At 33.3% G+C, this 22419-nt stretch overlaps 1 pseudogene; it reads left to right on the top strand.

Moving 5' to 3' along the window:
- The window catches only part of LOC136840222 (formin-like protein), a 27016-nt pseudogene extending 4902 nt beyond the window's left edge, over positions 1 to 22114 (top strand).
- Positions 22115 to 22419: the final 305 nt, after the last annotated feature.

Raw genomic sequence — 22419 nt, 5'->3', positions numbered from 1 at the left:
GAGAGAGAGAGAGAGAGAGAGAGAGAGAGAGAATCATGATGGTGAATGAGAAGGTTCAGTTGACTGCTACATCACTAAACAAGGATGTTATTCATCATGGCACTAGACAGATGTCCCCTTCCCCGCAACAACACACCCTCCTCTGAGATCACTCTCTCCCATCCCATCCATCCCATCCAGTCCAACTCTCTCTCTCTCTCTCTCTCTCTCTCTCTCTCTCTCTCTCTCTCTCTCACATTTTGGTTTGTTACAGGATTATACTGTCTTTAATTTCAGTTGTTTTTCTTTCTCTACACCTGCTCCTCAACTCTCTCTAGTTGTAATCTTCTCTCTTAAGTAACTAGTTGTAATTTCAGCTTAACAATTGTGTTTACATATTTATTATGTCAATTTAAGGCATATAGAATTCTCTAGACTACAGTATAAATTATATATATAAAGTATATATATAGATATATATATATATATATATATAAGAAAGATATATATATATATATATATATAATATATATATATATATATATATATATATATATATATATATATATATATATATATATTTATATTATATATATATATTTATATATATTTTATATATATAGATAGATAGATAGATGTAAATACAGTACATAGGCAAGTACCAGGTTTGCCAAATAAAGTATAATATTTCTCTTTATGTACTTCAACCAAGTCTTTTGAATGGAGAAGGTTTCTCAAGGAGAGGAATTGTTTTTGGTGCTGGTTAACAGGGTTTAAGTGTAAAATAATTAGCTAGACAACTGTATAACTTTAACTCTCGTCACTAAACCTGTACAATATTAGGTTTTACTTCCCAACTAGAGGTATGGATCTCCTTTCTACCAATGTTCAAAGTACCGCATTTTTTTTTATTCTTCCAGAAACGAAAGATGGTTGAGAATCAACGTCCACCCAAGTTCCAGGATCTGAAATATCCCTGAAATCACATTGAGTACAGAATGTTCGCTGCCTGTTGAGCAGTTGACACTGGAGGACTAGGATCAAACAATTATCCCTAGATCAAGTTTGATAGTCAAATTAACTTGGGCTTTTGTTTATGACTCAGGCTTTGATAGCCAAATTAATCTCTGGGTTTTTTAGAGACAAGCCACAGTCAAATTAACTAGGCTTTTAAGGTCACATTTGACAAAATAAATTAACTAGGGCTTTTTGCTAGTCATAATGACAGTCAGATTAACTAGGCTTTAAGGTCACGTTTGACAGTTAAATTAACTTGGTTTTTTAAGATCAAGTTTGACAGTGAAATTAACTTCAGTTTTTAAGATCAAGTTTGATAATCAAATTAACTTCGTTTTTTAAGATCAAGTTTGACAGTTAGATTAACTTGGGTTTTTTAAGATCAAGTTTGACAGTCAATTAATCAGTTTTTATCAAGTTTGACAATCAAATTAACTTGGTTTTTTTTAAGACTGTTTGACAGTCAGATTAACTTGGGTTTTAAGATCAAGAGTGATAGCCAAATTAATCTGGGTTTTTTTAAGATCAAGCTTGAGCAGTCAAATTAACTTGGGTTTTCTTAGATCAAGTTTGACAGTCAAATTAACTTGGTTTTTTTAGATGAGGTTTGTCAGTCAAATTAACATGGGTTTTTTAAGATCAGGTTTGAGCAGTCAGATTAACTCGGGTTTTGTTTAGACTGGGGTTTGACAGTCAAATTAACTTTTTTTTTTTTAGATCATGTTTGACAGTCAAATTAATTGGGTTTTTTAAGATCAAGGTTGACAGTCAAATTAACTTGGGTTTTTTAGATTGGTTTGACAGTCAAATTAACTTGGTTTTTAGATGAGGTTTGATAGTCAACAAATTAACTGGTTTTTAGATGAGGTTTGACAGTCAAATTAACTTGGGTTTTTTAAGATATAGTTTGGCAGTCAAATTAACTTGGGTTTTTTTAGATCAGGCTTGAGTCTAATTAACTTGGTTTTTTTAAGATCAAGTTTGACAGTATAGTAAAATTAACTTCTGGTTTTTTTTTTTTTGGACATGTTTGACAGTCAAATTAACTTGTTTTTTTAGATGAGGTTTGACAGTAAAATTAACTTGGTTTTTAAGACCAAGTTTGACAATCGAATTAACTTGGTTTTTTTTAGAGATGAGGTTTTGACAGTAAAATTAACTTGGTTTTTTGGAGATAAGTTCGACGGTAAAATTGAACTTGGGTTTTTTATCAGGTTTGACAGTCAAATTAACTTGGGTTTTATAAGATCAAGTTTATTGACAGTCAAATTAATCAGGTTTTTTAGATCAGGTTTGACAGTCAAATTAACTTGGTTTTTTAAGATTAATTTTGGACAGTAAAATTAACTGTTTTTTTTTTTAGATGAGGCTTGACAGTCAAATTAACTTGGGTTTTTAGATCAGGCTTGACAGTCAAAATTAACTTGCTTTATTAAGATCAAGTTTGACAGTAAAATTAATCCATTTTTTTATGATCAGGTTTGATATATAAATCAAATTAACTTGTTTTTTTTTTTTAATCAGGTTTGATAGTCAAATTATCTAGGTTTTTTAGATGAGGTTTGAGAAGTCAAATTAACATGGTTTTTTTAAGATCAGGTTTGAGCAGTCAAATTAACTTGGGTTTTTTTATTCGGTTTGACAGTCAAATTAATTTGGGTTTTTTAAGATCAAGTTTGACAGTCTAATTAACTTGGGTTTTGTTTAGATTGTATAGGACAGTCAAATTAATTTTGCTTTTTTTTTTTTTTTTTTTTAGATTAGGTTTGACAGTCACATTAACTTGGTTTTTTGAATCGGGTTTGACGGTCAAATTAACTTGGTTTTAAGATCAAGTTTGTCAGTCAAATTATCTTGGTTTCTTTTTGTTCACAGAGTAATTCAGTATCGTGTTCACACTGTTTATGAGTTTTGTTATGAGAATGATTATACTTGTACAAAAGTGCAATGCATTAAGCATTCAAAATCTGTATATATCAAACAGTAAATTTCTAGCTACAGTAATAATGATTATCATGTAACAAATATTCTAATATAATTTGCTACTTTTCAAAAGTAAAAGGTATAGTTTTTCCTCAGAATATCTTTTGTGAAATAGAGGATTAGCAGTTAACCGCAGGATTCAGTTCATGCATTAAATATCCCTCATAAGGCAGTGTTTATTTGGGCAATTATTTCCATATCAGAAGTTGAAGAATTTTTGGTGGTACAAAATCTTGTTGCTTTAATTTAAAATTTAAAAGGAATTTACACAAACTTATTTGGTAGCATTTTTTTTTTTATGTATACTTTTACATGTAAATTTGTGTTTTGGTCATGTTCTTGAATTTATTCCATATGTTCTTGATCTGCATTTCAGTGAGATTAAAAGATGATTATCACTTAATGGAAATATTTTCAGCTTGATTAACCACTGTTGTTGTTTTGCAGATGGGTTCGAGAATTTTGAATGAAGAAAATCAGGGCCTTGATGTTTGGTGGATTACCTCAAATTCCTTTAGGCTTATGATGCTTAGGTAAGTCAGTCTTGAGTATTTCTGTTGACATTTTGTTGTTGGCGTTGGTGTCTCCTTTTTACATTCTGTACAGAGATTCTGTTCAAGAAATATGTCATATTGGAAGTCCAGTCTGTCTGTGAACAGTGACGTCTCCCCTAAAACTAAACCTGAAAGATTTTTTTATTTTTTTAGTGCACTGTAGGCGTTACTTAAGGTTCTTTTCTAGCATCTCTTCATCCCCTAGCTGCAGCCCTGCTTATTCCTTTTACTATACCTCCATTCATATTGTCTTTCTTCCATCTTACTTTCCACCTCTCCTCACAATTAATTCATTGTGGAAACTGTGAGGTTTTCTCCTGTTGCACCTTTAAAACCTTGTATTGTCAGATTCTGTTTCGGTATTGAATGCCCTCATAGGTCCTAGTGCTTGGCCTTTGGCCTAAAAATTCTATATTCTATTCTATTGTCTTAAAAGATTTTTCAATGCTTGTTTCATTAAAAGAAAATCTTATGTTCGTCATTTGTATGTGCTTTTTCTTGAAAGTATGTATAGTTTTTTACAAGGTTTGTTCCTCCAGCATTATTACAATCTGTACACTGACAGACATGAGCAGAGGATACGAGAGAATCTTGAAGAGGAGGAAGAAACGAGGAACTTGAATGGCCAGTTAAAACCATCAGCCGAAATTGACTCTAAGGATGAAGAGGGCATCCCGCCACGCACAAAAGCTGAACATGGGAGACTCAAAGGATCTACATCCATGTGTGCATCATGTGCATGAGGGCTAATATGAATAATAAGGTATGTGTCCGTGACTTCATGAATGTTGTAATCAGTGCGCAATTGCCCTTAATATTACAGTAACACCAATGTATCAGACTTCCATGCTTATATGCTACAATATTTTAAAGTTTGTCTCTAGGCGGCCTTTTTAGAAACGTGTTTCTAGGCTGCCTTTTAGACATGTTGTAATTCTGGAATAAATCTGGTAATTTATTTTCTTTCCTCAGTACGATTCAATCTCGCTCTTTGAACATCGAGAAGCCATTAGCTGCATAGCTCTGGAGCCCTCAATCACAGAAGTTTAAGGTAATATGTTTGATCTGGCAAGCTTAATGTAATTTTTGGGTACTAATTCATAAGTAATTAATTGCACATAAGCTTCATTTTCAAATAAGTGTTCTGTTTCCATTGTTAATTAGAAACCTGTAATTGAATTATTTTCCTTCAGTATTGTCCAGATTTTCAAACTTGAGTAGGTATATTTTAAGTAAAAATCTACAGTAAACATTATCAACAAATATTCTGGTCCATTTTGTTGAGTAGAATGCTGCTTCCTATGACACTTTTGTATCAGTAAGTAAAAATACAATCTCTCTCTCTCTCTCTCTCTCTCTCTCTCTCTCTCTCTCTCTCTCTCTCATACACACATAACAACTCAACACAGTGTTTTAATTAATTAATTTTCTTTTCCTTTTGAAGAACAAAAGCACTTGTCCTGGAGCCCTAGCTGCCATTTGTCTAGTGAAAGGGGCCATGAGATCATTCTTCATGCCTTGATAGCTTTAAGGACGTATGTTTAGAAACTGGCGCTTTCAGACCCTAATGAATTACTTTTCCAACTACGAATGTTTTCACATTGAATCATGGTGAGTGCCCCTGTTCTGACAGCTTTGTTTTGTTTTACATTTTCCAAGATGGAGCTAAAAGTCTTTGAAACTGATATCATCCAGTTATTTTTTTCAGTACGTGGATATTTTTAGCACTTACATTTTGCAAATAATATGAAGATATTAAGATGTAGAAATAAGTTATTTTCTTTATTGATTACAGTGTATTGTGTACACTTTGATAAATCTTATTAATAATGTTAATTCCATTTTCACTTTTTCATGTTGATACAAATATTTGATAGCCAATTTGTATACTTTTAGCTGTGTCAAGATAGTATCCATGAAAACTTAGCTCATTCTTTCATTTCATCAGGTTGCATGCATGCAATTTATCAACATAGTCGTGCACAGTGTTGAAGATATGAATTTCCGTGGTGCACTTGCAATACGAAGTTTTTCAAAGCTTGGTCTTGATGACTATCTTGAGAAACTTCACACCATGAAAGTGAAGAATTGCAGGTAAGTCTTTGACTCGGTTCTTTGCGGTTCTACAATGTATTCAGTTCTTTCATTTAAACAATTGGAATTTTGTAATTGAATGTGCATATTTTATAACCACAGCACCATATATGGAGAGCTGCATCATTTTGTAACTAAGCCATTCACTTGAAATCACTCAAACAGTTGTGTTTCTTATATCAGATTCAGATTTCTGCCTACCTTGACAATGTGTTTGATGTCGCAGCCCTCATGGAAGACAGTGAAACAAAAACAGCAGCTTTAGAAAGAGTCGCTGAATTAGAGGATGTGCTAGCTCATGTAAGTTTCTAGGCACTTGCACTTTCGTTTAAAAAAATAACATCTCTTAGCAATTTAAAATATTACCATAAGTCATTAAAACTGCGGTAATGTTATTCTACAGCAAAGTTGCAATATGCTTGGGTAGTTTTTCACAAATCATTTCAGCGAGTTAATGTTATTATTCATACTGACCATTATTTTATCATTGTATTTCTAAACTCCTCATAGATTTGGGCCAAAGGACATGTTTTTAACCAGAGGTGTACATTTTAGTAAGTTAGAGTTGAAGAAATGAAGAGACAAAAGAAGTAAGTGGAAAAGTGAAAGGAGAAAGGGACACTGCAAAGAATATTTTGTACCATTTATAGTTTGTTGTACAAATTGTACTGCAAATCCTGAGAGGCCAGTTGAGGAGACATTAATTTAGGATTTGATTAGATTTGGATTACTGAAAGATATATGTTTAGGCCTGTTCATACAGTCTTAAGTTATATATTATGTCTCCACATAAGTCATCAGGATCATTCACTGTTGGATTTACAGTATGCAGGTTTTCCTTCCGTGATGAGAATGTTAGTAGAAAAATGCACAGGACTTTCTAAATTTACTGATTTTCAACAAGACTACAAGCTAGAAAGACTCATTGTCTGTTGTCCTGAAGTTGAAAAATAAAAGCACCTGTTTTTGATGTGCATGAATTTTGGAAAAAGGAATGTTATTCCATCATAAGGAAAGTCTTAAACAATTCAGTTATACACAAAGATATCATTAGACCTATTTGTTTTGTAAGAAACATACCATCGAATTGTTTAATTGGAGAGCCATTTTCATCATTCAGAATTAACGTGTATCAATGAACTTGAGAATATTGCAACATTGTTGACTGTTGTATTTTAAAGACTGGCACTTAACACTGCCAATTGGGGTTTGAAGTAATTCAAAACTATTAATGTTACTGTAAACAGCTGATTACAATTCCTAAGACTTACTGGTTATGTAGATGGCCTGCCTTGCTTGGGGCTGAGGAGAGATGCCATCATAGTAATTAATGTACATTGTGGTTAAAATTAAACAAAACAAAAAATAAACAGATGGCGGAGAGAATGTCCTAAACAGTGAGAGTCTGCCAAGTTGGTAGAACTTGAAGGAGAAATCCAGTGGAGGTCAGAGCACAAAAAGAAGAATTGGAAAGTCTGCATTGTCAGGTAGGTGATTTTGATCAGTGGTTTTTATCCATTGCAGTAACCTAAGAGATTAAAGAAAGTTTCCATCCCTGTCATCCATTTGCATTGTGGTTTGTTAGTGCAAACAGTTTTGCAATCAGCCGTTTGTGTTAAGCATTTTTTATGATTCTTTTTAACATTTGTTATTGTTTGTTTCTTTGGAGTTTGTAATTTTAGTTGCTTTAATCGTTTAGCAGTAGTATCAAGACAGTTTGTTTTCAGAAATTAATCATAACATTTCCTACTGATTTGTTTTTGAAATTCTTCATACAGATGATTTTTACTTTGTCACTGTAGAGGACCATAAAATGGATAATAGTAAAATATTATAACTGAATAACCTTTCAGTTTACTTTAAAATGCTTTACAGATTGTGTAAGCATATTAATTACTGATTAGTTTTGCAAGATAAGGAATTTCAAAAACCTCTCACAACACTATTTCTTTTCTGTTCAAACTAAGATTGCTGTATTTTTATAGAGTTGCTAAATGTGATATTTTTCGTGGGATCGGATTTTGATGGAATGGTAGCTGCATAATTATCTAAATGTCTTTTTTGGCAAAGGTCCAAGAGAAGTCTCAACATTACAAGGAGGCTGACAAAAAGAGCGAGAATCCCGACAGAGACAATCACTGCTGGAGAAGCAGATAATTGAACTGAGACACTAGCAAGAACAAACCAGGTAAGAGAAAGCCATTGCTATAAATGTGTTTTTGGGTGATATGATGTTAATGAATCTGGTAAACGTTAGAGGTTTGACATGGAACAGTAGCCCAAATGTACATTCCTAATTAAACAAAAGAAAAAATACTATACAGTACTTCTTTTTGGCAAGGACACATCTCCTGGCACAAGAGGACAGCAAGTTTTAGTGACAAAAGGAATTATTAAGTAATGAAGTTGTATACTTTTGGGGGTGTAAAGCATTATGCTTGCCTGAGTGCTCAAGATTATGGAAACTGAGAAATAATTTTGTTTTGCATTTAGCAGAGAACTAGTAAAATTCTTGAGCAATTGATTGATACATGAATGTGGGATAAGACAGGGCTTTTCTGTCTGGGCAACAAACCACCACAGATAGGAAAAAGAAATGTAGTGTATGAGCCGGAGCTGTTATAGAGGAGCACAAAAAGAAACTAAAGTATATAAGGCAGTCCCCAGTTATTTTTTGGTGATAGTAGTGCCGTATCAGTGTCAGAGATCGGGCTCACGCCGGGTGATCAAAATCCAGTTATCGTCAGCCAGACAAGTGTCATAAAACCGGATTGCCACAACTGGGACTGCCTGTAAGTAGTATTATTTTTCGTATTAATAATCAATAATATTGTAATATTATTCCATTTATATTTGAGGTATGTCGATAGACTGCAAGTATTTGTTCCTTAAGGTTTTAGCTTCCTTTTGTATAGCTTTCATTCTAATTTATGCAGTTTCATAAGTCTGTCTCACTTTTGTAATTTATCAGCCCCTATTTTTTGGACAATAGTTTTTAAACTACTATATATTTCAGTGAAGTACAGTAACAAACACATTTTGTACATCCAGTCTAGTACCTGTATAAGAGAGAGTATTTCATATATTTGTTGGAATTGTTTCACTGGAGAATTTGTACAAATATTCTTTTGTTTACCTAGAATTAAGCTTAAGTTATTATCACATTTTCTTATTGTCCCATAGTGAGAAGGCATCAGTGCACTCACATGGTGCACTGTAGGCATTACTTAAGGTTCTTTGCAGGTTCCTCTTCCCAGCTGCAACCCATTTCATTCCTTTTACTGTACCTCCATTCATATTCTTCATTCTTCCATCGTGGCTTTTCCACCCTCTCCTAACAATTGTTTTGCAGCTTATAGGTCTCTCCTGTTACACCTTTAAAACCTCTGTACTCACAATTTCTTTCAGCACTGATTGACCTCATAGGTCCCAGCACATGGCCTTCAGCCTGATGTTATATTTCAATACTCCAATTCCATTTTCTTATTGCGATGTTTGCAGTTGTAGAAAAAAATCATGCCACAGTGCTTGATGCTAAGATACAAATTTCTCAGTATTCATTTACATTTTAAATATATTTTATATTTTATTAATTTGTAGGTGAGAAAGTTGACATCAGTTTTGGTGGCGGAGTTGCTCCACCACCACCACCCCACCGCCACCGGGTATGGCAGCCACTCCAGCCCCACCACCTCCTCCACCTCCTTGTGGAGGTGCACCGACCCCACCTGGGGCACTTGTTTCATTAATTGCGGTCCTAGGCCCCCACCACCTGTTCCCGGGTTGATACAGGTACAAGCACCGACGCCTCGACTCTATGACCATCAAGAAGAAAGTCAATACGAAATACAAGCTGCCAACACTTAATTGGGTTGCGCTTAAACCCAATCAAGTAAGTATTTTGTCTGTGCTACAAGCTGGTTTTTAGCTGTTAATAATTTTTATCATCATCTTTTTCCTTTTCAAAGAAAGGGCTTTTTAGGTGTGAAAGACTTTACATATACAAGTTGATGGTATATGCAGTACTGTAGTAGAGATTAAGGTAACTAAATATGAATATTTTACTTAGCCTATCGGTTCTTATTGTATGACGGTGAAAAGCCAATGTAGGTAATATACTTTTAGTCAGTTTATGATGGTTGAAAATCAAAGCTAAAAAATTTACTCCAGGTGCGAGGTACAGTATTTAATGAACTGACGATGAGAAACTCTACAACATTATTGACTTCCTGACTTTGAAGAGTTCTTCAAAATTGGCCAGGGTGGCCCTAGGCATGCCTAATGGAGATGTGTCAGAAGATGATGCTCTACATGGCTTTGGTAAAGAGATTCAAGAAGCTGAATTGACGCCTCTCATGGAGCATACAAGACTGAGAAATATTGGTGAGAATCGTTATAACTGGGCTGCGATATGATATTCTAAATCCCAGAAACTTTGTATTGTTCACTATTACTTATTCATCATAGATGTATTGTTGATAATTGAAACTTTTGACCCTTTGTTTTTATACACTGTATAGTAGTTTACTTTCTTTTGGGGGATGTCTGATTAAGTGGAGTTTCTTTCCAGCCATATCAAGGAGAAAAATGGACCTGCCATTCGAAGTTGTTAACAGAGCTGTCAATTCATTGATTTGAAGACGCTTGAATGTTGATGGCGTTGGAGTTGTTGCAGCGAATGGTTCCAACGGCAGAGGTACTGTATCTCAGAATTTTTATCTCCAAACGTTGCATTGTTGATTAAGATAGTTTTACCATACTAATTAGCCATGGGCCTTATTATTAACTATTTCATTACTGCATTATATTATGGTTTATCTTAATTTAGTGTTCAAAGCAGCTTCCTTTACCTGGCATCTTTTTTTCTTTACAACAGATCAAGTTTTACCGAGTATGAAAGGGACCGGAAACCTATAAACCAGCTGACTGAAGAAGATCAATATATGTTGCAGCTTAGTAAAATAGACAGACTATCAACAAAACTTCAAGTTATGAGTTATATTGCCAACTTCTTTGACAATGTTCATACAGTTACGCCTGTAAGTTATTTGTTCTTGTTCTTGTGCCAGTTGTGGATACTGTTTTTTTTTTAGGTAGTACTGTAGTTCTCTTCATATACAGAAAATGCTTTACATGATTTTTTGTACATCAGATATTTTTCATTTAATGATAATGAAAGAATTTCAGTGTGATTTATAACTGGTTTTATGTGTCTGTAATTTTTCACAGCAAGTCCATGCCATCATCACTGCCAGTAGATCTGTTAAAAACAGTCAGAAGCTGAAAAGACTACTGGAAGTTATATTAGCCTTTGGTAAGTGTCTTTTGGTATTTAGGATTTTTGCATTAGTGGATGATATGCACTTCATGTAGATTTGTCATTGGGAAGCTCATCTCTTCTTATCCAAATCATTAACCATTTGCTGCAGAAGTCAAGTAAACAATTTGATTTTCATAACAATCGAGTAACGTTACAATCGCTTGTTTTACAATCCTTCAGGTAAATTCATGAACAGCAGCAAACGCGGGCCAGCTTATGGTTTCAAACTGTCAAGTTTGATACGTTATGTGACACAAAATCTGCTGATAAGAAGATTAGTCTGTTACATTATATCCAGGACACTATTCGCACCAAGTTCCAGGAGTTGAGTAACTTTGAGTCAGAGCTGAGGTTTATTGAAAAAGCTGCACAAGGTAAAGTACACAGTTCACCGCACGGTTTTAGGACCCAATTTTTAGAAGGTTGTCATAAATATAGTTTAAGATTAGTAGTCCCATTTTCAGTCCAAGACGTTAAAATATACTGTCTACTGGATGTTTGCAACAGGTTTTTTGCAGGTTCTAACATTCTAACATTTAAGTATAACTCGTAATGCCGCAATTTTTTGCAATCAGTGATATTAATCCAGTTGTTAAATTGCCGAGACATGACCGAAGAACTACTAACACATGCTCTCTTGTTTTAGTTTCCCTAGAGAACATCATAACAGACATAACTGAGTTGACAAAGGGAATGGAGATGGCCAAGAAAGAACACGAAGTCGTTGTTTGTCGGGATATGAGGAGTCAGGACGCCAGGCTGCCTTGGCAGTCTTGAAAGATTTCCTCACAACTCAGAAGATAAGCTCAAAAGGTACTACCATCTTGTATTGACTTAGAGGCATCACACATCTTCAGTTATACCTTTAAGTTTGGTTTTGCTACCATTTTGCTTTTTTAGACTTGAAGAAGCCTTATTCTTTAGTAGTTTATGGATGCTTAAGGCCAGAAAAAAAAAGTATACCTTTTAGTTTTACCAGACCACTGAGCTGATTAACAGCCTCCTAGGCTGGGCCCAAAGGATTAGACTTATTTAACATGAAATCTTTATGAACATGAAGATTTTTATATAAATGTATGTAATTTAATCCCAGCACATTTGAATTTTTTAACTGAATTTCTTGTTAAACAAGAGCCCTTTGTGTATTTCCATATCTTTCCTTTGTCTTTACAAGTCACATAACTTGTATTTCAAATAACTAATCTGTAGTGTTCTTCTGCAGCTAAAGGTGGAATTGAAGACTGCTCAAACTGCGTTTGCTGAAGTGTTGGAATACTATGGTGAAAGCTCTCGTACCATGGCGCCCAATACTTTCTTTGCAATATTTGTCAGATTCACCAAAACTTTCAAGGTACAGTATTTCACAAATCTCTGACTATCATCTCTTTCTGTTTTATATAACCATTTAGCTGAGTAAATGAAATTTGTAATGTAAATAAACTTTTTGAAGTGTAGGCTTTGTCTTTGTTCAGTGACGTTTTGGCCACATGCTCTGCCATATTGGATGTAATTTTACTGTAGAAGAGTATTTTAAATACTGTTTATAGTTGTTTTGAAATAAAATGCGATCTTTGTGTAGTCACAGTAGTTTTGCAATTTTCTGGTAACTATATTGTTGCACATAATTTTATGTTTGTAAATGATGTCCTAGGTAAGATTAAAGTTTTTCCTTACTCTCTTCCTTGTTCATTATTTGTTCATATGATAAACATTAGGTAGAATATTGATTGGTTCAGGTTTCTATCTGGATCTGCTAACTTTACATGGGTGCATATTGTGTTAGAATTAATCACAATGGGAAAGGAAGAAACCACTAAAGATTAAAAGACCAGAATAATGAAAACCATAAATTGAATGATGAATAAAAAATATGAGATTGTTACTTATTTTATGTGGTATAATCATGTAGAATTAGGGATGCATAGCATTTACGCTGTTTTATAAATGTTAGCAACCATAAATGCTACATAAGTCTCACATTTGTTGTGATAAATATTTTCCATTCCTTTTTGTTTCTAATTTTCAATCACAATACCTTGCTATTTTAGAAAATCTTCAGTTTTCTATATTTATTCTGTGTATTACAGATGGTTGAACAGGAGAATGAACAACGCCAAGAGCTAGAGGCAGCAACTAGAGCTGCAGCCCTAAATCAGCAGAAACAGCAGCAGGAAGAACAGCAACAAGTGGCAAGAAACAACAAAATCAATGCCAGAAAGCAACAGGTTAGTCATTTCTTGAGCTTGCAGCACACCATCATTTTTGCCTCTTCATTGTTTATGGTTAGGGAAATTGCCTGTTTTTCTGTTTAGTCTTCCAGTGTTCTATTGGCTTCATGATGTAAGATTCAAGAAAAAGGGAGTTTTATTCAAAAAGGTCATTGTAGTTATTGCTTAGCAGCAGTTGTACATATCTATTAAGTTGAAATGATATACACATGGTGTTATTGATTGGCCAGTATTAGTGGTGCTAAGATTAATGTAAAATAAAAGATGCAAGTACCTTGCCAAGCCATATTTTTAGCAGTTTCTTGTTTAGCGTCATTTGGGCATTATGTAGAGCAGACAAAAATACTTAATTGGATAATCTTGTTCAATAGATAAAGCTTTATGCTTCAGATTTTCATTCATGGTATAAAATTTCTAGATAAGAGTGTGTGTGTATGTGTGTATGGGAAAGTATAGGTAGTGAAGCTGTCATGTTCTCTGTTAAAAGTCCGTTAGGTGTTGAAGTGCCCCTCTTACACCGAGATACATTTTTTCTAGAGTCCCTTAGGTTTCGCATTACTAAGAATACAGAGTGGTGTTAGCAAATAGATAAAGGTCAAGTGCACAAGTAGTTGTGAGACTAGAAGTGCATTGCCTTATTAATTGCATTGTGTCAGGAGATTTGGATGTAAATACGTTGGTGAATGTATTTTGATACAGAAGTGAACATTCCAATTTTCTTTAAGTATTAAGAGTAATATGGCATTTGCATTGAAAGGTTAGCTTTTATGAAAGAAAGAAAAGGCAAACTTTGGTGTAAGATTGTGAATGTAAGGACTTTTTGTATTAAGACAGAGCACTGTTGGGATCCAGGGTAAGTAGAACTTATTGAAGAGTCATTCCTGATAAATTATCAGGGTGCCATATAATTCATTCATTGTTGTTTAAATATAGTTAATCCAGGATTGACAAAGTTAATTTATTTTGTTACGGCAGTAGTCAGTCATAAGTTGGAGATTCAGATTCTTGGTAATGTACATGTAATTACATTCACAAAAGATTCTATCAGTATTTATGGAATGATTAAAGTAATATTTAATTCTTGCTTTGATTGATAATTTTGATTGAGAGTTTTAGATATATCCATCTTCTGTCAAGGCAGATTTTGTTCTTCATTCATGGTAGCATGGTACAGTACATCCAAATGCATTTTTACTGGCATTCTATACTTAATGGTGTTTTTTTGATATGGTGTAAATGCTCTCACAAGTTTTCAATTTTTTTCTTCAGGCATATGGAGGAGAGGTAATGATTTTATTTCAGTATTCTTGTGTGTGAGCATAGAACTGACACTCAACTTTTGTATGTGTTTTATGTAACACGATTGTTTTGTGACATTGTCAGAAGTTTTACAATCCTCTCATGTATTTTAGTGTCCAGTTTTTCATGACGTGCTTATACTCTATAGGGAAAAGCACCAACCTGTATGCGTTATAGTCCTCTTGGTGTATTTCACCGTCAATCGTAAGTTATAATTGAAAAGTATGTTAAATTCACGTAGGGGAGAACTTCTAAACTAAAGCTATCTTCTGGTGCTCTTAAGTAAGGCCGGTATATAAATTTGAGATGGCGCTTTTCCTATGTAATTGAAATTGTATGGGTTGGCTTGTGGGGAATAAGGGGAAAGGAAGTGATAAGGTACTGTAGTATTTGCAGGAATGAAGACACAGTAATGCTGCACAGTGATAGATTTTGAAATAATAAATGTGGGATTTGTGATTTCCAGTGGGCGTCTTGTACTGTAATGCCTGTTTAGTAAGAAAAAATTGAAATGTGTACGTACATGAGAAAGGGACAGATTTTTTAAATGGGTTATTCTACATTTTTAATCATTAGAATATGAATTTCAAACCAACCCATACAAGTTAACCAAACTGAAAATGGGGTTAAATTATTTATCATTTCGTTTTTTTGTCCTATATTGTAAAGGTTTAGACTTTCCACTGTCTATAAAGAAGTATTTGCATGGGTTAAGTATATTCATAATTTGACTTTGGTAATGTGCTTGGTAATTGCTGCTAAGTAAAAACTTTTATTCTTAACTCATGTATATTTTCTTTATTATTGTTTATGTATGCATACACAGTACTGTACTTGTATACATAGGTACTAGGGATTAAAACGACTATCCCATGGGAAATGTTAATTCAGTATTTAGATTTATGTCATGTCTAAAAAGGAGAATTTAGTACTGGGCTAAAACTAATGAGGGTGTTTGATTGCTGTTAAACTGTATCTTATTGGTATATATACAGTATGTGTTATACAGTACTGTACACAGAATAACAAAAGTACAGTATGGGTATCAACACATTTTATACATAGCGTTGTTTTATATGAAGGAGAATGGACATGGTTGGGGGTAATTCTGTGAAGAGTTTCTTAGTAATGGAACTGAAAGTTTCAGAAAAAAAGGTTTATAAAATATCTTGAGTAAATTGCTGATAAAATTTCAGAAAAAAGGTTTATAAAATATCTTGAGTAAATTGCTGATAATGTCACAAAAATGCTTTGTTAATTTAGACGTATTAAAACCTTGTTTTAGTCACTGCTGTTTTCTTTAGTTCTGGGAAGCATCCAGATTGCAGGAATGGTTTATATTTCAAACTTGTCAAAAGTAACCTTTCTTTGGATTTTCCATGAACATTCAATGCAGTATTGTGATGTTGGGATGACCCAGAAGTTAATGTTTTTACTAACAGTTTCAAAAAAAGGTAGACAGTCTTAATTCAGTTCCTCAGCTTAAGAATGTAGTTTTGTGTTATTGTTTATCTGAGGGGAGTTTTAACTTTTGGCGAGGTGGTACCTTGTTTGCAAATGAAGTCAGATTCTCTACCTTTTCGATGAATCCTGTTAGCACAAATGCATTTTGTATGTCTTCAACAATCACTTATCAGATTTTCAAGTTGTCCAAATGAAAGTTATCATTATTGCTTTGATGCTTTCCATTTTAGGTAATAAGGAATTACTGTATGTTACCTTTAAACTTGGAAGGTTTGATACCTGATATTGTAATAGACTGGCTTATTTGGTTTGTAATTGCATGCTGTTTGTTTCTCACATTACACTATCCATAAGATTTTCTTGTTGAAATATTTTTAATATTTTTAACACTGATTTATTACATTAATTCGGGATATTGAAAACTACTTTAAAAACAGTTGAAATCCTTTTTCGTCAGGGAAGTATCTAATGACAGTTTTAGTGATTTTCACTCATTAAAGTTTGCTTTGCATTTGGTGAAAGGAATTGCAGATAGTCAAGAACACAAGCTTTGTTGTCAGTTTTTTTTTTTTTACATTAGATGAAGAGACTATTTTTGAAAAGCTTGAATTATGCCGCCAAAGGGACACAGACTCCTGGTAGTGTTACAGCATATTGCAGAGCTGTCAAGTTGGAAAGTATTTGTTACAAAGAAAGAGCATGACTGGAAGTCTTGTGGTACAACATTTATTACTGTTGACAGCATGAATCAAACTCATAATACTGGTACCTACTGTTCATTGTAGTAGGGATTACCTTTTACAGGGCAAGGAAAATACACTGGTGTCGTTTTCACAGAAAAACTTTGGTCATTACACTCCATGCATTTTAAATGAATACTAGATTATCTTAGACTGAATCCTTCTTGTGTTTTTACCTTTTTTTCTAGTAATTATTGGTTCATTATTTAACTGAAGAAGTATATTCTCTCAATGAGTTCATGCCATTTTATGTTTTCTGTTTTCCTAATGATTGTGAGAGAATGTGAGGATATTGTTTTAGGGGAAAAATGATCTCTTAACATAAAAAAAAATGGGACCAAGCAGCCAGTCCGAAATTACCAGTTGCAGTTTGGCTTCATAAAATCAGTCTTAAGAGCAGTAGTTAATAATTGAAAAGTGGAAAAAGTGTTTTTGTGAAAATTACATTGAAAAACTGTTTCAAGACGGTCACTATTATATTATTCTGAATACTTCTATGTTATTAAGCAAAGAATATCCTAAAAAAATTATAGTTCAGTGTTTGTTTTGTGACTTAATACAAGAAGGATTTTATGTATATACTTTCAACATTTCAACATTTTCTTATAAAACTACAATAGCAAATGTGGAATTTTTTATACAGGGCATTCTTGTAAGTTTTTTATAGATCACTGCTGAGAGATATTAGTGTGTAACATGAAACATTCTTCATTGCTTTTCTGAATGGAAATAAACTTTTTTCTTTGAATAAAAAATATGTATTCCTATATATATGATATCATCTGCATAGTCAGTGCTCCTTTTTACCTTTAATTCCTGTGTTCTTTATAACTTTATCTACTTTTTGTGAATCATAAAACATTTACCTTATTAGCACGAATTCTGTCTCCTTGTCTCATCTTACTTAATGTCACCTGTATCTTTAGGTGTGTAACTTTGTATATTTATTTCAAGCTTTTTCTTTGTAGTTTACAACTGATCCACATTTCTTCTTATGCATGAAAAATTCTCGCGCCTTTATGTAACTGGTTAAAGTTTGCAAGACAGTTGTCAATATTAGCACCTTGTGAATGTGTTGACAAGTTTTTCTTGTATAGTATGTGGAGGATTATAATGTTTACTCAACTTGTCTTTAAATAACTTGTCATTTAAAGTTGATGGTATGTGCTTCATAGTTTCTGTGCTTTGTGATCAGTGTTGAGGCCTGAAATGTTTCCTGTGTCAATAAATTATGCCATGCCATTTTCTTCACCCCTTTAAAACTGTTCTTCTCTTAGCTTCAGATTCCAGTTGGTGCCACCTTTGCATTATTGTCCAAAAAGCATGCATCTCTCTGAATGGTCCCTTTTATCTCCTCCTTAATGACTCTCCTGCACTTTGCATCCTCATTTATCAGCCCTCTGAGTCTCCCCTGTTGTCCAAAGACCTTCCTTTTTATTCCGAACAGCAGGTATTTTATTATATCTATATACAATTGATTTATCAGCAGTGATCTATACTTCTGTGAAATACCTATACCCTCAAACATTTTATTCTAACAGGTTTACCTTTTTTCTTGGGAGGTAGCATTGAGTAAATGTATCCAGTGCCAAGTACAGTATTCAAGAATGCAGTACAGTAGCACGTAATAGGACTGATGCTGTTTATAAATGAAATTTTGACAATATTACTAACTTTAGCGTATGATCAGTATGATCAGTTAAATTGGTAACTCTTAGCTTTTTCATATCTCGGTCGGTTGTTTTGTTTAAGTAAAACTTTATTTTACCTTTTACTCTAGAATTGAGTTGTACTTTTGATCCAAAATGTTTTGTAGTTTTTGTGGGGTAGGAATACACTTTCACCTTTTGTTTAAGCTGTATTGTAATAAAAGATGGTTGAAGTAGTTAGTGGTCTCTATTCAAAAATACAGTATCACTTTACTTCTAAGTTTAAACTTTAAAAGTTACAGTTATTTTGGATGCTTGAACTGCCACCATTATGAAAACTGATATTTGATTTATTCAAAATGAAGTGCTACTTTAGGTATGTGAGAGTGTGAATTAATTTTTACCTTCACACATAAACATTTAAAAACATAAAACCATAAATATATGGTAGCATTAAGCTGTTCCCATGTGCCTTGATATTTACCAGATCTTCATATTTCTGTGCAAAATCAAAATATTCACTTTCAAATGAAAATTATATTGAAGTATTTCTTTTGGTAATTATGCATATTGCAGTCATAAAATTTTAGTCACTAATAACATAATGGTTAGACCTTGTTTTTTTTTAGTATGCCTTCAGTATTTCAGTTGTTTTATTTAATATAGTTTGTGTTTTCCTAAAGTCCAAAATTTTTTTGTAATGCTGGTTAATTTATGTACTTGTTTTAAGAACTTTGAAGCTTGTATTTATTTTGAAAATGGTTGAAATGAGATGTTTTATTTTGCTACCCTTTTTAGGAGGCCATAATGAGCGAGATGAAAGCCCGAGGAGTTGTTGCAGATAAGCGTCTTCTTTCCCAAGAAGATGTTTACCATGGTGCATTGGAAGACATTCTCATCGGTCTAAAGAACGAGCCTTATCGCAGAGCAGATGCAGTCAGAAGAAGTCAAAGGAAAAGAAATGAAAATGTTAGACTCTCACGCACTCTTGATGACATGGAATTCTAAGAGATTTTGCATGTCCCACACAAAAGAAAATGGAAAATATGAATGTTGACCAGTGAAACCAATGAAAACTTTTTGTTGCAGCAACAGTTGCATGCTACTCAAATGTAGAAGAACCCATAAGCTAGTGAAAAAAAAACACTCGAGGTTTTCTACTTTCTAAGGTAGATTGGTTTCTAATTTATTTGCATCTAAGGTAGATTGGTTTCTAATTTATTTGCATCTAAGGTAGATTGGTTTCTAATTTATTTGCAATCAAGTATAGTTTGCCTTGGCATAAAGGAACAAAAACTTACAATTTTGAAGCAGTTACTGTTATGGGACAGAATTTGCATTCCAGTTTATGTATTGAAGATATCAAAACATATCTTGAAGTTTATTAAAGTTTATATTTGTAAGAGGAAAATGAGCCATTTTTGTGATGTACTCTAGTAGGTTTGTTTGTTAGTCGAAGGATATAGATAGAAAAGATATCTAAGAAATTTTAGTTGTGCTTTTGTTTATTTGGCTTGGAATCATGTCTTGTGATGGTTTGCTACTCATCCTAGCTGAGATGGAAAGTACTGTGAGGTTGCAGTAGTGTGATTCTGATCACTAATTTATGGCTACAAAAGCTTTAATCTCAGCCTTATTTTAAATAATGTACTGTTTACTGTGAGGTAAGTAATCACAGCATTTAAGCAGATAGTTATTTGCAGTGGTTTTTATAACCTTTCACCAAAGAAATCTGGACTGTCTTTTTTTTTTGTGATTGTGATGATGCAAAACACCAAAAGTCAACTCTTAAACTGAATTCTGTCAGTATTTGTCAGAGAACTCGTGCTACAGTATCAGTCAGTGACGGTAGCGTTCATGGTTCTTCTGTATAACAGTCACACTACTAAGAACAGTAATTCCTAATGATTTTGCTTCTTTTCATGTGGAAAATTACCGCCTCAACCTTTTATTCTTCATTGGTTGAGGAATGAACTTTGCCTCAAGTTTATTTCATGGGAAGTTTTCCTGGAATTTGTGCACAAGATTTATTTTGTTTTTTAATATTAACTTATCTACATATTATGCTGACAGGAAAAGTAAATTATGTTTGAGGGTTGCTTGTGAATTTCAAGTTCACCATGATTATTCATGCATATACAAGTAAGGCACTGTATAGTGTGTAGAAATTGTTTGTGTTAATTTTTGCATTGTAATAGGATGGAATATAGAGAACTCCTCTTGAGCTACAGCTTAATGTTGTGGTTCGTATGTGAAATTGAATACATGTAGATATTTTCTACTGAATATCTATGTAATCTAAGGTAACCATTTTATAGATCTGACTTTTTTAAAGTTCAGTGGTGTCTTGTCTTGTATTTATTTGCTTGAGGGTAACTGCTTTTCATGCTGAATTTGCAAGATATCACTTTTATGAGTATATGTAATATTCTGTATATAATGTAAAGTCAGTTTTGCCATGTCAAGAAAATAGGGTTATTAGATTTATAGGCATTATAGGCTGTAAAAAAAAAAAGATAGAATTGTTTTTCCTTTGCAATAGTCTATTGATTAGAAGTACGTATAAAACTGCTTTTCTGTGAAAATTCCATTTTGATACTTTATAAAGAATTGGTCTAAATGTAGTAGCGTTGGCAACCCCAACTGTTCCTTTTATGTTGGGGAAGCGTTTCATACGCCTCTTGTATTTAAAATTATGAAAACTACTTCAGAAGATTTTGTATTGTCATATTGTTGCCAAAGGTTGAAATTGTGTATTATTATAGAATTTGATGTAATGTTTTAAATAGCATTCGAAGCAGATCTTATTCATAAAAAAATGTGATACATATTGAAGGCTTATTGATCATATTTTAGTGCTGTGATTGACATAGTACTTTGCAAGGAAACTTCAGTGGCAGCATCTTTATATCAAAATTAGTGTTATAGCAGAAATTGCATTCCTAAAAAAGTATAAGTAAAGGGCATTATCGATGGAAACTGTGCAGTATACTTCATTGAATAGCCGTCACTGCCAAGTTTGTAGTGATGTAGTTTTAATGTAATTACCATCAAAGTCAGTTGATATCTTTAGTCTTTTTCAATCATATTAGTTTTTATACTGCATTCTGCTGTCCCATTTGTGCAGCCACTCTGTGCCTTACAAAGTTCTTTTCTGTTTCCATCTGAATTGTGATTAGAATATTTGAGCCTTTTTTTTTTTTTTTTTTTAACTGCATGGTAATGACTGTGCTTTCCATACTCTTCATTTGGTGTTTCCAGTAGTGAAATTTGATTCTTGCAGTTTTCTACCTTGTTATAGTCTAGTCTTGAAAAGTTAGCTTATATTTGTTTTTCCTATTTACAGGGTGGTACTGTAAGAAAAAAGTTCTTCAGAATTTCTTTTCAGTCCATTCTTTCCTGTATTTAAATGTTCTATTCAGACTGTACATGGAAAATTCTTTTAGTTATTCACTGATTGTTTCTCTGGAGGCCTTAATATTAGGAATCTGTATATAATGTATATATTCTTGTAAATTAGTGCCTGAGAAATTGAGGAATACTCCATTGTAAATATGACCTGCAAACTAAAATTATCCAGTATGATGAGGTTAGGGCTTGTAGGAGAGTAACTGTTGATGTTTGTCGCAAATTATTTTTGTTAAGATGGAATAGTGAATTTGACTAATTACTCGATTGCCCTATTTAAATGTGTTACCTATTAGTTGACAAGGCTTATAATTTCCATTACAATGGTGATTGGCATATTTTTTGTATATTGAATTTAATACATTAAACAGATTTTTTACTTTGTTTCTTATTGATTCCTGGATTTCTGAGAACATTAAACACTTATGGCAGGCCCATGAGAGTTGAGTTCTGTAACTACTTAAGCCCCCTTGGTCTGGTTATACATGTAATAATAATATGTATGATGATAAAAACAATAGATACAGTATCCACCTTGCTCCTATGGGTGCCAGAAGGGTTGGAAGACGAAGACCTACTTGGGTGTGATTATGAGAAAGGTCCGAGATAAATGGGGATTTGTGGAAGTGAAAGCACAGGAAAGACATGAGTGGAGGAATTTCAGAGGCTCATTGTGTTGTACAG

The sequence above is a fragment of the Macrobrachium rosenbergii genome, chromosome 1 (genome assembly GCF_040412425.1).
Source record: "Macrobrachium rosenbergii isolate ZJJX-2024 chromosome 1, ASM4041242v1, whole genome shotgun sequence".
NCBI lineage: Eukaryota > Metazoa > Arthropoda > Malacostraca > Decapoda > Palaemonidae > Macrobrachium > Macrobrachium rosenbergii.
The sequence above is the reverse complement of the archived record's forward strand: the minus strand, read 5'-3'. Positions and strand labels throughout refer to the sequence as shown.